Genomic DNA, 18154 nt, shown 5'->3' with positions numbered 1-18154 from the left:
TAATGCAAGCAATAATAAATTAAAGAACGTTATTTTATGCACACAAAAATAGTATTTGATTGCAAGAGTACCCCAAGAGGTGACTCTATACAGTACTATTGCACACAAATAGATCCACCTTCCTTAGAAGGAATCCAAACCAAAAAAGTATTTCATTCTAAAAAGAATACCCAAGAAGTGACTCTACATACTACAAGTGCACACAAATAGATCCCCCTTCATAGAAATGGGGGATGATGGGCAAGTGGGATGGGCTAGCTTGAAAGTGACAATTGCCATAGAGGAGGCAGTGCATGGCGTGGAAGGAACCGTTGCTGCAACAACTCTATTTAAACATCCAACCTGTTGTGCTTGTTATGGGTCATCATGAGTAGAAGTGGAGGGGGGGGGGGGGGGTCCTTCGGATCAATACTCTATTAAACATGACTCGCCAATTCTATGGTGCATGGCAATGTCCTTTATGCTAACAATGGGTTCCTTAAGCTCCTCTGGAGTGTAAAAGCCTCCTCTAAATTTATTGTGTTTGCTTGGCAGGTGTTCTTTGATAGGATTTAGACAAGGGATCAGTTATGAAAAGGAATATTATCACTAATGAAGACGAGTTATCGTGTCCATTCTGTAGCCCCGAATTGGAATCTTCAGCTCATTTGTTGTTTGGGTGCCATTTTTCCTATCTTGTTTGGAAATGTTGCTATAGTTGGTGGGGGATTCAGCAGCTTTTGCCTTTGGATTGTGCCTCACACTTCGGGTAGCACATGGGAGCTATTAAAGGGTCGAAGCTCTAAAGGACTGGGATTAAGGCCAGCCCAAGGATAAAGCAACTAAAGTTCAAGCTTTAGGCTCACCAACAAAACATATTTAGCTTTTAGCTTTTATTTTTTATAAAACAAAAAAGGTCACATTTATTAGAGAAAAATGTCACATGTGTTTGCAAAATAGCTTGATATATTATTCCATCATTTAAAGTAAAACATTTCTCTTAAAATTTACTTTAGGTTTCACTTACCATTAGGTCGGTTGTAACCAAGATGGTGGTTTGGTTGGCTATGCTTCGGTCTTTGTGGTTGCACCGAAACATGGTTATTTTCATCAATGAGGATCCATTTATGAGAAGGATTTTGATGATGTTAAATTCAAATCCTAGGGTTGGATCAAGGAAAAATGGCCCAGAGCTACCTTCTCCTTCTTCCAATGGCATGCAGAACCTATTCTCTATTTAAAGAAAGTTGGGTAGCTTTTCTAGGAGCGGGTTGTTGGGGCTTTTACCTGTGCGAATGTTGTTTTATTAGCTTTGTTTTCCCTAACTTCTTTTGTTTTCTATTGTGTATCTCTGTTGAGTTGTTTAGATCACTTCTTGTGAGCTCTTCTTAGCTCTTGCTCTTAAGAAAATTATTCTTTGCCTTCCAAAAATAAAAAACCTTCTTTGGAAGGAATTGATAACAAACTTTAAAGTAGCATAATCTCAAAGCTGGTCTCCAAATTACTTGAAATCCTAGTTTTCAACCAGTTGTTTCATGTTCTTGTTGGATCGAGTGGCCTCAGAATAATTAAGAAGGGGGGGTTGAATTAATTATTCCTAAACCTTTACTAATTAAAAATTGCTCTTTTAAGGCTTTTACTAAATTGTTAAGAGAATAAGGAGTAGAAGAGAAACTTAACAGAAAATAAAAGTGGAAATTAAATGCACAGCGGAAAGTAAAAGAGTAGGGAAGAAGGAAATAAACACACAAGAGTTTTTATACTGGTTCGACAACAACCCGTGTCTACATCCAGTCCCCAAGCGACCTACGGTCCTTGAGATTTCTTTCAACCTTGTAAAAATCCATTTACAAGCAAAGATCCATAAGGGATGTACCCTCCCTTGTTCTCTTTGAACCTAGTGGATGTACCCTCCACTAGAACTGATCCACAAGAGATGTACCCTCTCTTGTTCTCAGTCAAACCCAAGTAGATGTACCCTCTACTTGTACCACAAAGGATGTACCCTCCAATGTGTTAAGACAAAGATCTCAGGCTATTAAACCTTTGATACTTTGTGAATGGGGATACAAAAGAATTCTCAGGCGGTTAGTCCTTTGAACACTTTTGTATTAGGGAAAGGGAAGAATCAAAAGAATTCTCAAACTGTGTCGTTTTGAATTCTTTGACAAGAGAGAAGGGAGACAGAAAAGAATTCAGGCGGTTAGTCCTTTGTTCTTTTGGAAAAGGGAGAAGAGAGACACAAAAAGAATTCAGGCGGTTAGTCCTTGGCGAATTCTTTTTGGCAAAGGGAGAAGAGAATGAAAAGATGAATAGCACAAGTTTTCAAGGTTTGGAAAACCAGAAAACTTCAGAAAGCTTTTGGTACAAAGAAGAATAAGAAGAAGTTCAAAGAGATTCAAGGCTTGTAAAGGATTGATCAAATGAATGTGAAAAGTATATAAGATTGAATGAATGAATTTAATTGAAAATGCAAAACAAAGTCTTGCTTTTATAGACTCTTCATGTCTGGTCAAGAAGACCATTTAGAAGAGTTATAACTTTTAGAAAAAACTTAAAACCAATTTGAAAAAGTCAAAACCTCTTTGAAGAGTTACATCTTTTGATTTATTCAGAAACAATCATTGGTAATCAATTACCAAATAAGTGTAATCGATTACACAAAGCTTTTATGTGAAAAGATTTGACTCTTCACATTTGAATTTGAATTTCAACGTTCAAAGGTACTGGTAATCGATTACCAAAACATTGTAATCGATTACAGCTTTTTGAAAATAATTGGAACGTTGTAAATTCAATTTGAAAACCTTTTCAAAACAATTTTGCTACTGGTAATTGATTACAACAATCTGGTAATCGATTACCAGAGAGTAAAAACTCTTTGGTAAAAGGTTTTGTCAAAAACTCATGTGCTATTCAAAGTTTTGAAAAACTTTTTAATACTTATCTTGATTGAGTCTTCTCTTCATTCTTGAATCTTGAGTCGTGAATCTTGATCTTGATTCTTGAGATCTTGAACCTTGAATCTTGATTCTTGTCTCGAGACTTTCTTCTTGATTCTTGAATTCTTCTTGATTCTTATCTTGAACTCTTGAATTGTTCTTGATTGATCTTTGATTTACTTGAGTTGTTCTTTGATTGATCTTTGAGCTTTTTGTCATCACCTTTGTCATCATCTTTTGTTATCATCATTGTTATCATCAAAACACCTTTGAATCACGTTTGATTCACCATGAAGCTTTGCTTCTACAATCTCCCCCTTTTTGATGATGACAACTTCTGAAATCAAGAAACACACACACACTTTTTCCTAGTCGATCACTCTCATAAATTCTCCCCCTTTGTTTTTGAATTTATGCTTATCTTAAAATTAAATTAATTACTCATGTGAGTTCTTGATTTAATCTCATTTCTCTCCCCCTTTGGCATCAACAAAAAGCCAAAGTGCGTTTCAAAATTTAAGTATGCAAATATAACTAAACATTCATGCAACATTCATGACAAACCATCAATCAAATCATGAAGTAAGAATCATGAAGCAACAATCATAAATAGATTAACTATGAAATCCACATAGTCAAATAACATACTTGTTCAACCATACCATGCAAATAAGGAAATAGTAAATTGTTCAAATATCATAATAATATAGCCAAAATACAAGGCTGAAAATCAAAGTACTAATAATATTAAAATATAAGTCTAAGAAGATGGTGGCGGCGGTGGTGGAAGATCAAAGCTTGACCAGATGTAAGATACATCTTCTTCAACCTTAGTCATTCTTGACTCCATTTCATTGAACCGCATATCCACTTGCAATTCCAAGGTATCAAACCTTTCTCCAACAAAGGTTTGAAGACCGTCAAACCTTTCCATAATCTTCGACAGAAGAGATGAATCTTCTCCTTCATGTCCTTCTTCACCAACATTTCTAGCACCCTTCTTCACCCAAGAGCCATCATGCTCCTTTATATAACCAACGGATGCTATGACTGAAGCGCCTATAAGGAATGATCTCTTGATTGGAACATAAGGTTCAGAATCAAGAGGGATGTTGAAGTGTTGAAGGAAAAGGGTAACAAGATGAGGATATGGCAATGGGGCATTCAATCGCAATGCCTTATGCATGCGATATCTAACAAGGTGTGCCCAATCAATTTGTAAACCTTTATGAAAGGCCCACATAACAATGAGATCTTCTTCAGAAACCTGAGCAAGGTTAGAAGATCTAGGGAGTAAGATGCGAACAATAAGGTAATGGAGGATGCGGCTCTCAAAAGCCAATGAACCGGCAAGAAGTCTTCCGGTCATATCCGCTTGGTTGGTGCAAACCAACCGGTAGGCATCATGCACAGAGAAATCAAATTTCCATTCATCAATCAGTGCACCCTCAAAAGGTACACCTTCACTAGGCAGTTTTGTTAAATCATAAAATAGGGATTGGTCAATGACCTTCTTAATCCCATTAACTTCAGACATTAGGGTACCTTCATGGTTTCTAAATTAGAATAGAAAGATTTGACTAATTCAGAATAGACAGGTAATTTCAGAGACATGAATGGAATAAGATTGGAGTTTTCAAATGCTTGGAAGCATTCAAAATTCTCATTTGAGAAGAACTCCATATCTATGAATTTTGGGTCTACAATGGAATGAGATGAAAAGAGGTTTGTGTACCGTATACGTTGTTCCTCTGATGAGAACAATGATCCAGAGGGAATGGAGGGAGGAATTGGTGTTTTCTATGACCCGGAATGCCGCTGACTCCGACTCGAAGTTCTTTTCCGCTTTTTCGATGGTTCCGCCATTTGAGGAGTTTTTTCGGGATTTCAATGGGTTCAAATGAAAGAGATTGACAAAAGATGAAGTTTGTGCTTTGTGGGAAGTGATTTGGACAAGAATTGAGTGAGATATGGCTGGAAGAAAAATTGGGGGCGAAGGTTTTCGAGAGAGAGAGAGGTTGCAGGTTTCAGAATTTGAAATTTGAATATATAGGTGCAGGGACGCGTTGTAATCGATTACACAAATATGGTAATCGATTACCAGAGAACAACTTTGCTAGAAATAACTGCTTGTAATCAATTACACCATTATGATAATCGATTACCAATGGTTATTTTAGCCATAAAACAAAAACAAAAGGCTTTCTAGGAGTGAAGAAGTTTTGAGTTATTATCAAAGTATTTTTTTTATGAAAACTATATTTGAAAATACTTTATGAATAATTTTCAATCATGTAATTTACATATCATGTCATGCAAAAATATTTAAAACATGAAGATAATCAATTTTATCAAAAATAATCAAAACACAAGTATGAAGAATATTGATTTTACTTAAATATATGAATGAATGTTTCATGCAAATAGGATGAAATCAATCAAGCAAATATACTCATGATTTCAAACAATCAAAAGACAAACAAATAAAGAATTGTTAGTCATCATAATCAAATTGTTTGAATAAAAATTTCAACTTTAAGAGAAATTTTAATAAGATAATGGTTTTGATATTACCTTTTTCAGGATTGAAGTGTTTAGATCTTCAAAGATGAGGATCATGCTTTTTCTCCTTGTTTTTTCATCCTTAAGAGATGTTCTCGTCACTTTCATAATCTTTGGTTAGAAGATTAATCTCCTTTTCTAAACCATCGGATGAATCATTGTCATCCCATGCAATGTATGCTTTCTTAGTTCTTCTTTCGTCAAATCTTTTCTTTTTCACTTTTCTCCGACCATTCTTCATTTGATGGACAGTTGGCCTTGATGTGACCAATTTGATTGCATTTGTAGCACCTAAGGGCTTGAGAATCATCTTGTGATTTTCTTCCATTATTGAAATTCTGGCGCCTGTCAATTCTTCTTTTCTTGATGAATTTTTGAAATTTCTTAACAAAGAAAGAAAAATCTTCTTCATCATCATAATCTTCTTCTTCGTTTTCTTCTTGTATTGAAGATGAGGCTTTAAGGGCTATGCTTCTCTTCTTTTTGTCATTTTCTTCATTCTGATTGAGGTGTTAAAGTTCCATCTCGTGTTCCTGCAATTTACCAAATAAAGTGGCAAGAGACATGGAAGAGAGAACTTTGCTTTCAGAAATAGCAGTTACCTTGGGCTGCCATTCCCTACTTAAACATCTTAAGACTTTATTAATTAAATCCTCATTAGGAAAGGTTTTTCCTAAAGATGCAAGATGGTTTACTATATGTGTAAATCTTTTTTTGCAAACTATGGATATTTTCATTTGGGTTCATCCTAAATAATTCATATTCATGGGTAAGGGTATTCATTCTAGACCTTTTTACATCTATGGTTCCTTCATGGGTTAACTGGAGAGTATCCCACATATCCTTGGCATTAGTACAATTTGACACTCTAAATTACTTATCTATCCCTAGGGCTGAAGTGATGATATTTTTGGCTTTGAGATCGTACTGGATTTTTCTCCTATCTTCTTCTGTCCACTGATCCCTAGGTTTTTGGGTTGTAGTGCTTGTGCTTACATCTACTATAGTGGGTATATGGGGTCCTAATTCTATTGCTTCCAATATATTTAGATCTATGGCTTCAATGAATATCTGCATGCGGGTTTTCCAATAATGGTAACCCTCACCATTGAAAATGGGTGGTCTGTGAATGGAATTTCCTTCAGGAAACAAGGGATTTGAGGAGGCCATTCTACAAGAAACCTGCTCTGATACCACTTGTTGGATCGAGTGGCCTCAAAATAATTAAGAAGGGGGGGTTGAATTAATTATTCCTAAACCTTTACTAATTAAAAATTACTCTTTTAAGGCTTTTACTAAATTGTTAAGAGAATGAGGAGTAGAAGAGAAACTTAACAGAAAGTAAAAGCAGAAATTAAATGCACAACGGAAAGTAAAAGAGTAGGGAAGAAGGAAACAAACACACAAGAGTTTTTATACTGGTTCGACAACAACCCGTGCCTACATCCAGTCCCTAAGCGACCTGCGGTCCTTGAGATTTCTTTCAACCTTGTAAAAATCCTTTTACAAGCAAAGATCCACAAGGGATGTACCCTCCCTTGTTCTCTTTGAACATAGTGGATGTACCCTTCACTAGAACTGATCCACAAGAGATGTACCCTCTCTTGTTCTCAGTCAAACCCAAGTAGATGTACCCTCTACTTGTACCACAAAGGATGTACCCTCCAATGTGTTAAGACAAAGATCTGAGGCTGTTAAACCTTTGATACTTTGTGAATGGGGATACAAAAGAATTCTCAGACGGTTAGTCCTTTGAACACTTTTGTATTAGGGAAAGGGAAGAATCAAAAGAATTCTCAGACTGTGTCGTTTTGAATTCTTTGACAAGAGAGAAGGGAAACACAAAAGAATTTAGGCGGTTAGTCCTTTGTTCTTTTGGAAAAGGGAGAAGAGAGACACAAAAAGAATTCAGGCGGTTAGTCCTTGGCGAATTATTTTTGGCAAAGGGAGAAGAGAATGAAAAGATGAATAGCACAAGTTTTCAAGGTTTGGAAAACCTGAAAACTTCATAAAGCTTTTGGTACAAAGAAGAATAAGAAGAAGTTCAAAGAGATTCAAGGCTTGTAAAGGATTGATCAAATGAATGTGAAAAGTATATAAGATTGAATTAATGAATTTAATTGAAAATGCAAAACAAAGTCTTGCTTTTATAGACTCTTCATGTCTGGTCAAGAAGACCATTTAGAAGAGTTATAACTTTTAGAAAAAACTTAAAACCAATTTGAAAAAGTCAAAACCTCTTTGAAGAGTTACATCTTTTGATTTATTCAGAAACAATCACTGGTAATCGATTACCAAATAAGTGTAATCGATTACACAAAGCTTTTATGTGAAAAGATGTGACTCTTCACATTTGAATTTGAATTTCAACATTCAAAGGTACTGGTAATCGATTACCAAAACATTGTAATCGATTACAGCTTTTTGAAAATAATTGGAACGTTGTAAATTCAATTTGAAAACTTTTTCAAAACAATTTTGCTACTGGTAATCGATTACAACAATCTGGTAATCGATTACCAAAGAGTAAAATTTCTTTGGTAAAAGGTTTTGTCAAAAACTCATGTGCTATTCAAAGTTTTGAAAAACTTTTTAATACTTATCTTGATTGAGTCTTCTTTTCATTCTTGAATCTTGTGTCTTTAATTTTGATCTTGATTCTTGAGATCTTGAACCTTGAATCTTGATTCTTGTCTCTAGACTTTCTTCTTGAGTCTTGAATTCTTCTTGATTCTTATCTTGAACTCTTGAATTGTTCTTGATTGATCTTTGATTTACTTGTGTTGTTCTTTGATTGATCATTGAGCTTTTTGTCATCACCTTTGTCATCATCTTTTGTTATCATCATTGTTATCATCAAAACACTTTTGAATCACCTTTGATTCACCATGATGCTTTGCTTTTACAGTTCTCTCTGCACTTTCAGCTGGAGCTGGTTGTATTAGAACTACTTCAAAATTTTCTTGATGGTGTTGTTGAGAACTACCTCTCCAATGACTCTTCTTCAAATGATTTTTTTAAGAAGATAGCCAATCCAAGTCAACAAAGTTGCTCTAATTGAAGGAATCCCAAAGTATTGTCTTTGAGGCATTGTACAATCCCAAAGTGTTATCTTTTTGGGATTCCTACACAAAAAAATGAACTGTTTTTTCATTGACAATGTTAATTGTTAGTTTGTTAGTTTTTGTTAGTAAGAGGGATTGAACTCAACCCCTTTTCCTCATTTCCATCCTTCTTAACCACTCAACGAACCTTATATCTCCCAAACAAAATGAGTTATATATCATATACATACAAACTCAACAAGGCAACAAATGACAAAAATTAAAGATAGAAATATGTTTCTGCAAATACAACAAATGCCATATTCCATCACTTTGGCACAAAGCCTGCCAATAATCCAGGACATGAAATCTCATTGCACATGACAGTTTAAATTGCAATTGCAATAACAGATCTTAATCAAATAACAGGTCCCATTAGCATCAATAAGAAGCACTTCAAAATTACAAGCCCGATCTTGTTTATATAGAAGGAAGTGATCAAATGCTGGAACAAACCATAATGAAACGTAATGAAATTGCAGTATGCAAGTAAAAAAAAATATAAGTCCCCAAAAGATAGACATTTCCACTATGAGGAGCTGGAATTTTTTGATCAAGTTGATGTGCTTGCTCATAACCACTATTAGTATCCTGGACCTAAAAAATAGGTTAAAATATGTTTTATGTCCTCATGAATATGAAAATATTAGAATCTGTCCTTGCAAAATTTTGAATACATTTTTCGTCCATACAAAATTGGAATATGTTATTTTTTGGCTCAGAGCAAGGTTCGGATATCCAAACCTACTTGGATGGCTTTTTTACATCGGTTATATGCACAATCAATGGAAACAACGTCACATTTTACATCAGTTATAGGCATAACTGATGTAAAAAATGACGCATTTACAATGGTTATATGTATAATTCATAGGTTCAGATTTACGCGAACCTTTGTTCGAACCAAAAAATGATACATTTCAATTTTGTGAAGACGAAAAACGTACTAAAAATTTTGTAGTAACAAATTCCAAACATTTTCATATTTATGAGAATGAAAAAAATAACAAAATAAAAACATTGAATGAGATAAGTGATATAATGAAAAAGGAATTTTCTTATTAAAACATACTTAAGGCTTGATTGAACTACTTGGCTTGAACATATTACTATGAGGAGCTGGAATTTCTGATTAGCATAATGTGCTTGTTCAAAACCACTGTTAGTATCTTGGATCTAACAAATATAAAGTTATAAGGAAATAAATTTTCCTTTTAGAATCAAATTTTTAAGAAAAAATAATTAAAAAATTCCTACAAAACCTCTCTATATTCAGGTCAACTAACCAATTTTTCTATTCCAATTCTAAAATACAAACACATGTAGCTTAAGTTTAATAGTAAAACTACACGGGATCTAATTCGCCAAAATTGAAATTATAGTTGTATTGGTATTTGTATGTCTCAGATGAGATGGATCAAATCTGAAGCATGTAGCTTACATATTTGAAATCTCAATTTTCTAGTTCAAGCTACACTCTTTAGTCCCAATTATTTTTGAATATGGTTGATTTTCAGAAAACATTCACAAAGTTGAACCATGAAAAACATGAATTGATTGAACATGATATATGAGTTGATATAAAATTTTCTGATATATATCTTTAATTCCTAATAATAAAAACCGTTTTAGAATTGAGTGTGTTTTTAAATACTCTTTTCCAGAAATCCTAATTCACCCATTTTTTCTTCTCCCTCCTCCTCCTTCCTCATTTCACTTTCCCCGCCACCACCACAAAGCCTTCACGTTCGGTCCCTCTGACACTTCATTTGGCATCCTCATCGCGTTGCTGGAGAAGACCACACCTCCCCGAACGAATCATACTTCTTCCACCAATAACCCTCAGTTTCTGTCTCCGTCTCCATCTCGCATTCCTTGTCCTCATCCTCCTCCTTTGACGCGCGCCTTATTCCGACGATGCTAAAACCCCGTCGGAGCGGACTCCCTCCTCCTCCTCCTCCCTCGAGTTCTGCCAATCTATGCCGGTGAATGTACTGCTTTTGCCAATGAGAAGACACCACCGCCTCGACTTTGATGGCGACAACGGTGACAACTGATGCAATCCTACCCCGCAAGGGCATTGGATAGAAGACTCCAAGTAGATTGGGCCAGAGATGCAAGAGAAGGCCTTAGGGTTCTCATGAACCTTAGGGTAGATTTCGGACCCATGGGCTAAGTATGAGCCCACTTATCTTTGTACATATTAGATTAAGGTTTCATTAATTTTGGGCCTTGTATTTAGGGCTCCATAATGTAAGTAGGATACCCTAGAAATGTAGGATTTTTCAGCCCTTGTATTTTAGGGCACCTAGACTAGTTTTTGTATTAAGGGTAGTTTTGTAATTTCACATGCATTAAGTGAATATTTGATGTGTGTGTTGAGAAATAAATTTAATTGAATTGGGAGAAGCTCAATCCAATTAAATTTTAGAGGGGGGGTAAGAATTTTCTTGGTACACCCCATTGCCACATCAGATAGTCACACTTTCTGCAAATTGAAGAGTATTCGATAAAGTGCAATAAAATCCCTGTGGAAACGATACTCCGACTTTCGAGGATTACTACGTAGAGTGATTTGGTACACTTGCCAAACACCTCAACAGTTATTCAAGATAATTGAGCATAAGCAAACACAAATTGTAACTATCTAAGCCTTAAGCAACATAAACACTACTCTTGATTTCTAGGTTCAAATCGCTGGTGCTGGCAGCTTGAACATACGAACTTGTATAAATTACTAGGAATTGGTCACTATGGATTTTGGGCTGAAAAGTTTACTGAATTTTCTAGACATCTAGACCAAAATTAGAAAAAAAGAACCAAGTGATTTGGATAAAAGGAACAAATAAGAAAAATCACATAAGTTGGCAGGAAAATCAGTGTCCCAGAAAAATAAAAGTGAAAGGAAAGTGTGCTTGTTGTTTTGGCTCGAAATCTGTTCTACAATTGGTGCCTATTTTATACCAATCTCAGTTCTGAAATCTCAATTGAAAATTAGTGTGGAAACAAGTGTCAAAACTAGAGGTTTCTTGAGTCTTATTTTTTTTTGTTTTTTTTTACTATACTCTAGAGCCATTCTAGGTTTCTCTTTGAGTCCTAGATTGCTTTTGTGTGCTTTTTATTGTTTTAATTGTTGAATAATCCTTGAAAATTTGTCTTGTTAAAACTCTATTGGTTTAGCTTTCATTTCATTTTTTGGTCTTTGGTTATTACTTGTCTCTTTGTTTCGTTGTTTGTGAGTTACCATATAGGGAATTGGAAAGGAGGATTGGTGCCAACTCTTGAAGAATTTGAGTCAAGAAGCAAGGGGCCAACCACCTTAAGAGCTATTGGACTAAGAAGCACTCCAAATTGAGTGAAATAGTAAAGAGAGAATAGCCACCACAATTGAGGACTTCTTTTTTGTAATTTTGTAATTGGCAATTTGCTTTGCTTTCAAATTTTGTAACAAAAAGGTCTTTCATTGGAAGTAAGTTGGGAGCCTCCAATAGGTCACCCTACTTCCATTTGTGTGTAATAATTTTAGGCAATTTTCCCTTAGGATAGTGAGTGTTTTGTTGGGAACCTTAAATGAGGTCATCCAAACACTCTTAGGATCCGCCTAGTGTGCATTTCTTGCACTTTAACTTGTTGCTTACTTTCATTGCTTATTTCCTTTACCTTCCATTGTCAAACCACCTAGATAGCTTTCCTTTTACCAATTAGTTTTTATCTTATCTTTCACACCTCTTTTAGTGTTTATTTTGGCTAGTTTCAACCATAGTTTCTTTGACCTTTTCTTTCCAAACCCCCAACAAGAAAGAACCACAACTTATGAACCAACATGAGTCTTTATTCTTCATCTAGTGTTAATGGTGAGCGTTCTACTCCTAAGGACCCCTTGTATAAGATATTAGATGAGTTGAGATCCCTTAAGTTATGAAAAGAAAAACAAGAGAGAAAACAAAAAGGAAAAAAAAGATTGGAAGAAATAAGTCAAGATGAAAGAGAGAAAACAAGAGAGGAAGAAAGAAGAAAAATAATGAAAGAAATGAAAAGATAAAAACACGCTCTTAAGTCCCAATTATTTTTAAATATGGCTGATTTTCAGAAAACATTCACAAAGTTGAACCATGAATTGAGTGTGTTTTAGAATTCCTAAGAATAAAAACCGTTTTAGAATTGAGTGTGTTTTTAAATACTCTTTTCCAGAAATCCTAATTCACCCATTTTTTCTTCTCCCTCCTCCTCTTTCCTCATTTCACTTTCCCCGCCACCACCACAAAGCCTTCACGTTCGGTCCCTCTGACACTTCATGTGGCATCCTCATCGCGTTGCTGGAGAAGACCACACCTCCCCGAACGAATCATACTTCTTCCACCAATAACCCTCGGTTTCTGTCTCCGTCTCCATCTCGCATTCCTTGTCCTCATCCTCCTCCTCTGACGTGTGCCTTATTCCGACGATGCTAAAACCCCGTCGGAGCGGACTCCCTCCTCCTCCTCCTCCTCCCTCGAGTTCTACCAATCTATGCCGGTGAATGTACTGCTTATGCCAATGAGAAGACACCACCGCCTCAACTTCGTTGGTGACAACGGTGACAACTGATGCAATCCTACCCCGCAAGGGCATTGGATAGAAGACTCCAAGTAGATTGGGCCAGAGATGCAAGTGAAGGCCCTAGGGTTCTCATGAGGCTTAGGGTAGATTTCGGGCCCATGGGCTAAGTATGAGCCCACTTATCTTTGTACATATTAGATTAAGGTTTCATTAATTTTGGGCCTTGTATTTAGGGCTCCATAATGTAAGTAGGATACCTTAGAAATGTAGGATTTTTCAACCCTTGTATTTTAGGGCACCTAGACTAGTTTTTGTATTAGGGGTAGTTTTGTAATTTCACATACATTAAGTGAATATTTGATGTGTGTGTTGAGAAATAAATGGCCATGGCGCGGCCAAGACATTTAGAGGTAGGGGCGGAGCGTTGACATTGTTTGCGAATGTCTGGCATTTGTGACACTTCCTCACATGGAAATAGCAATCGCTCTACATGGTGAGCCAATAATAACCCGCCCTCAAGATTTTTCTAGCCATGGCGTGCCCATTAGCGTGCGTACCAAAAGATCCTTCATGGACCTCCCCCAGCATGTTTTCTACTTCCTTAGCGTTCACGCAGTGTAGCAGCACCATGTCATGGTTTCTCTTGTATAGTATGCTTCCGTTCATGAAGAAGCCGACTGCCAATCTCCTCATTGTGTGGGTCTACCACGACACCAGAATTCAATGTACGGTAGGTCCCCGTGCGGTTTTAGCTGGAACATGGACACTAAAGTGGTAAGCGCATCTGCCATCTGATTTTCCTCTCGGGGAACGTGATGGATGGAGATCTCATCAAAGAAACCAGCCAATTCCTTGATATAGGCTTGGTAGGGTATCAACTTGTGGTCTCTAGTTTCCCATTCGCCTCTCAGCTGGTGAATCACCAGTGCTGAGTCCCCGTACACCTTGAGTAGCCTGACATTGGAGTCAATTGCTGCCTAGATGGCCAGGGCGCACGCTTCATACTCAGCCATATTGTTGGTGCAGTCGAACCCCAGCCTGGCTGTGAAAGGTATACATTGATTGTCCGGAGAGACCAATACTGCCCCAACACCATGGCCTAGAATGTTTGACGCTCCATCAAACCACACAATCCACTTGTCCCAGTCCTCGTCTAGCTTTTCCTCAAACAAGGCCATGATGTCCTCATCCGGGAACTTGGGATGCATGGGTTGATAGTCGTTGAGAGGCTACTGAGCCAAATAATCTGCCAAGGCACTTCCTTTTATCGCCTTTTGGGTGACGTAGACTATATCGAACTCGGATAGCAAAACCTGCCACCGGGCGATCCGCCCTGTGAGAGCAGGCTTCTCAAAGATGTACTTAACCGGGTCCATCTTGGATATTAACCAAGTGGTATGGCTCAACATGTATTGTCTTAGATGGTGGGATGCCCAGACTAAAGCACAACACGTTCTTTCGAGCAGGGAGTAGTTCATTTCACAGGCCGTGAACTTCTTACTCAAGTAGTAGACAATGCGCTCTCTCTTCCCGGACTCGTCATGTTGCCCCAGCATACATCCCATCGACTCGTCCAAAATCGTCATATACAAGATGAGAGGCCTTCCAGGTACCGACGGCATAAGCACGGGAGGGTTCATGAGACACTATTTAATCCTTCCAAACGCCTCTTGATAATCCTCGTTCCAGCGGACGGATTGGTTTTTGCGTAAGAGTTTGAACAACGGCTCACAGATAGCGATGAGCTGTGATATGAATCTGGCAATGTAGTTCAAACGCCCCAGGAAACCTTGGACCTGCCTCTCGGTGCGTGGTTCTGGCATCTCAAGGATGGCTTTCACCTTTTCGGGGTCCACCTTTATCCCTTTTTGGCTTACGATGAAACCTAGCAATTTCCTTCACTTGACCCCAAAGGTGCACTTAGCAGGGTTTAACCTCAATTGATATTTCCTAAGCCTTTCGAACAACTTCTGCAAGTTGACAAGGTGTTCCTCCTCGGTCTTAGACTTGGCAATTATGTCGTCCACATAGACCTCGATTTCTCAGTGCATCATATCGTGGAACAAAGCCACCATAGCCCGTTGATAAGTTGCCCCAGCGTTCTTGAGTCCAAAGGACATCACCTTATAACAGAACGTCCCCCACAGGGTGACGAAGGTAGTCTTTTCCATATCCTCTGTGCCATTTTTATTTGATTGTAACCGGAGAACCCATCCATGAAGGAAAACAAAGCGAAATTGGTCGTATTATCCACGAGGATATCCATGTGTGGCAGAGGAAAATTGTCCTTGGGACTGGCCCGATTCAGGTCCCGATGATCTACGCATATTCGTACCTTCCCATCCTTCTTAGGGACTGGTACAATGTTGGCAACCCATTCTGGGTTTCGAGCGACAGCCAAAAAACCAGCGTCAAATTGTTTCTTTACCTCTTCTTTTATTTTCAAGGATGTCTCGGGCTTCATCCTCCTTAGCTTTTGTTTTATTGGGGAACACTCAGGATTTAGAGGTAATCTGTGTTGTACGATGTCAGAACTCAAACCAGGCATATCTTGGTATGACCATGCAAAGATGTCTTGGTAGTTTTTTAGCAGGGCCATCAATTCTTCACGGATGGGTGCGGTCATACCCGTGCCTATCTTCACTTCCTTTTTCCTGCTGCCTGTTCCTAAGCCTACTAGTTCCATCTCTTCCTGATGAGGCCCCATCTCTTGGTCCTAATGGGCAACTATTTTCTCCAACTCCGGGGGAAGTCCCACATCCTCATCCTCTTCACTCTCCGTCTGATCCGTTTCTTACTTGAAATCGATGGCGTTTTCAGCGTAAAGAAATAAACATGCAAATGAATGAGAATGGGTAGAGGCGCAGGAACAGATGAAGAAAGATCTTTATATTATAAATTCAGGAACAAAAGACATAAAGCCTTAACAAAAGGAAACTCTAAAGCCTAGGCCCAACCATAGAGTTTAAAAGCCACAAAGGGTTACATTATGCTTGTCGCGTAAATGTCCGGGCGCTCCTCCACTCGCCAATTTCCTAGTCGAAAACCAGGAGGGCATGGTCGTACAAAATCTGACCCACTCGGAGAGTCATCCTCGCATATCGCAATGACTTGGCCTTCATTTCCTAGACCCGCACTTATAAAGCTCCTACTGATGTGGCAGGGCGGGCCCCCTTCGACTTTTCGTCCCAAATTCTAACCTTGGCTTCCGCTCTTCCTTCCTGCGACACTTTTCCTTATGTCCGCTTGCGTGGGTTTATAGCCTAATCCAAACTTCCCACGATTTCCTCTGGTGCTTATTAGGCTGGTTCTGCCGTCATTGTTCTTGCCTAAACCCATTCCGGGCTCGTAGCCATTCCCCAACATCACCCGGGCCACCATCATAGTCATATTGGACAAGCAAGGTTGCCCAGAGAAGGAATCTACGGAGGCAATGCTTACTACCTCAAAAGATTGGAAGGCTGTTTCCGATGACTCCTTCGTGGCTTCCACATATGGCATAGAGAACGGACAACTTACCAAGATGTCTTCCTCCTCCGACACAATGACCAAATGCCCTTCTACTATGAACTTCAGTTTTTGGTGGAGTGTAGAGGGAACGACTCCCACCGAGTGGATCCACGGGTGTCCCAAAAGATAGTTGTAAGCCGGGTTAATATCCATTACTTGGAAGGTAACCTGACAGGTATGGGGGCCTATCTGTACAGGGAGGTCGATCTCTCCCCTCACCTCTCGACGGCTGCCGTTGAAGGCATGTACCACCATGGAACTTGGCCTTAGATGGGAAGCGTTAAACGGCAATTTCTCCAACGTGCTTTTAGGCATTACGTTTAAATTGGAACCGTTCTCGATGAGTACCTTGGCCACGACGTGGTCCATGCATTTGACTGACACATGCAAAGCCCTGTTATGCCCTCTCCCCTCGACAAGGATTTCTTCTTCAGCGAAGGCGAGATAGTTGTTGGTGGTGATGTTATTGACGAGTCCTCCAAAGCCTTCTACGGAGATGTCTTGGGCTACATGAGCTTCGTTCAAGACCTTCATTAGAAAAGCCCGATGAGGCTCAGAGCTCATGAGGAGTTCCAAAAGAGAGACTCTGGTCGGGGTTTTGTTGAGCTGCTTATTGACCTTGAACTTGCTTTGCTGAATAATACGGAGGAACTCGCCTGCCTCCTCTAGCGATACTTCTTTCTTGCCACAGCCATCCTTTTTCTCCGGAAGACCTTTCACTGGAATATTCTCGTTTGGAGTGGGGATTATTTTGTCATCTTGTCCTTCCGTTATCTTTGCCTTCCCTTTAATGTTTGTGGGTTGTGTCAGCAGGTCAGGGGGTGCAAACACGCAACCGGTTCGGGTCACGCCGCTCAGTCTCGTGATATTGGTTACCTTGGCCGACAGCGAGCTGATGTCAGTGGCTTTTTCCTTCCTTTCGCTTGGGTGATGTTGCACGTACTGATGGGTACCGTGAGAGGTCTGCGGTGGCTTGATCCATGCGGGGGCTGAAGTGACAGCATGGGTATCTCCTTCCTTCCGTTTTGCCCCAGTTGCTCCGATCCTCCTAGCGTTGGTACTTGTGGAGGAGACGTAATCGAACTTCCCTCTCTTCAAACCTACTTCAATTCTTTCCCCGGCGAATACCAAGTCCGTGAAGCTAGAGGGCATGTAGCCCACTAACTTCTCATAGTAAAACACCGGCAAGGTGTCTACCATCATGGTAATCATTTCCCTTTCGACCATGGGAGGAGCCACTTCTGCTGCCAGATTCCTCCACCGCTGAGCGTACTCTTTAAAGGTCTCGCGTTCCTTTTTAACCATGTTCTGCAGCTGAGTCTGATCGGGAGCCATATCGGAATTGTACTGATATTGCCTAAGGAAGGCAGTATTCAGATCCTTCCAAGTGCGGATGCGGGAAGATTCCAGATTAGTGTACCAAATGATCGCGGCTCCAGCCAAGCTTTCTTGGAAAAAGTGCATTAGCAACTTTTCATCCCTAGAATGCGCCCCCATCTTGTGACAATACATCTTGAG

The sequence above is a fragment of the Glycine soja genome, chromosome 18 (genome assembly GCF_004193775.1).
Source record: "Glycine soja cultivar W05 chromosome 18, ASM419377v2, whole genome shotgun sequence".
Taxonomy (NCBI): Eukaryota; Viridiplantae; Streptophyta; class Magnoliopsida; order Fabales; family Fabaceae; genus Glycine; species Glycine soja.
This window is presented reverse-complemented; position numbering follows the sequence as displayed.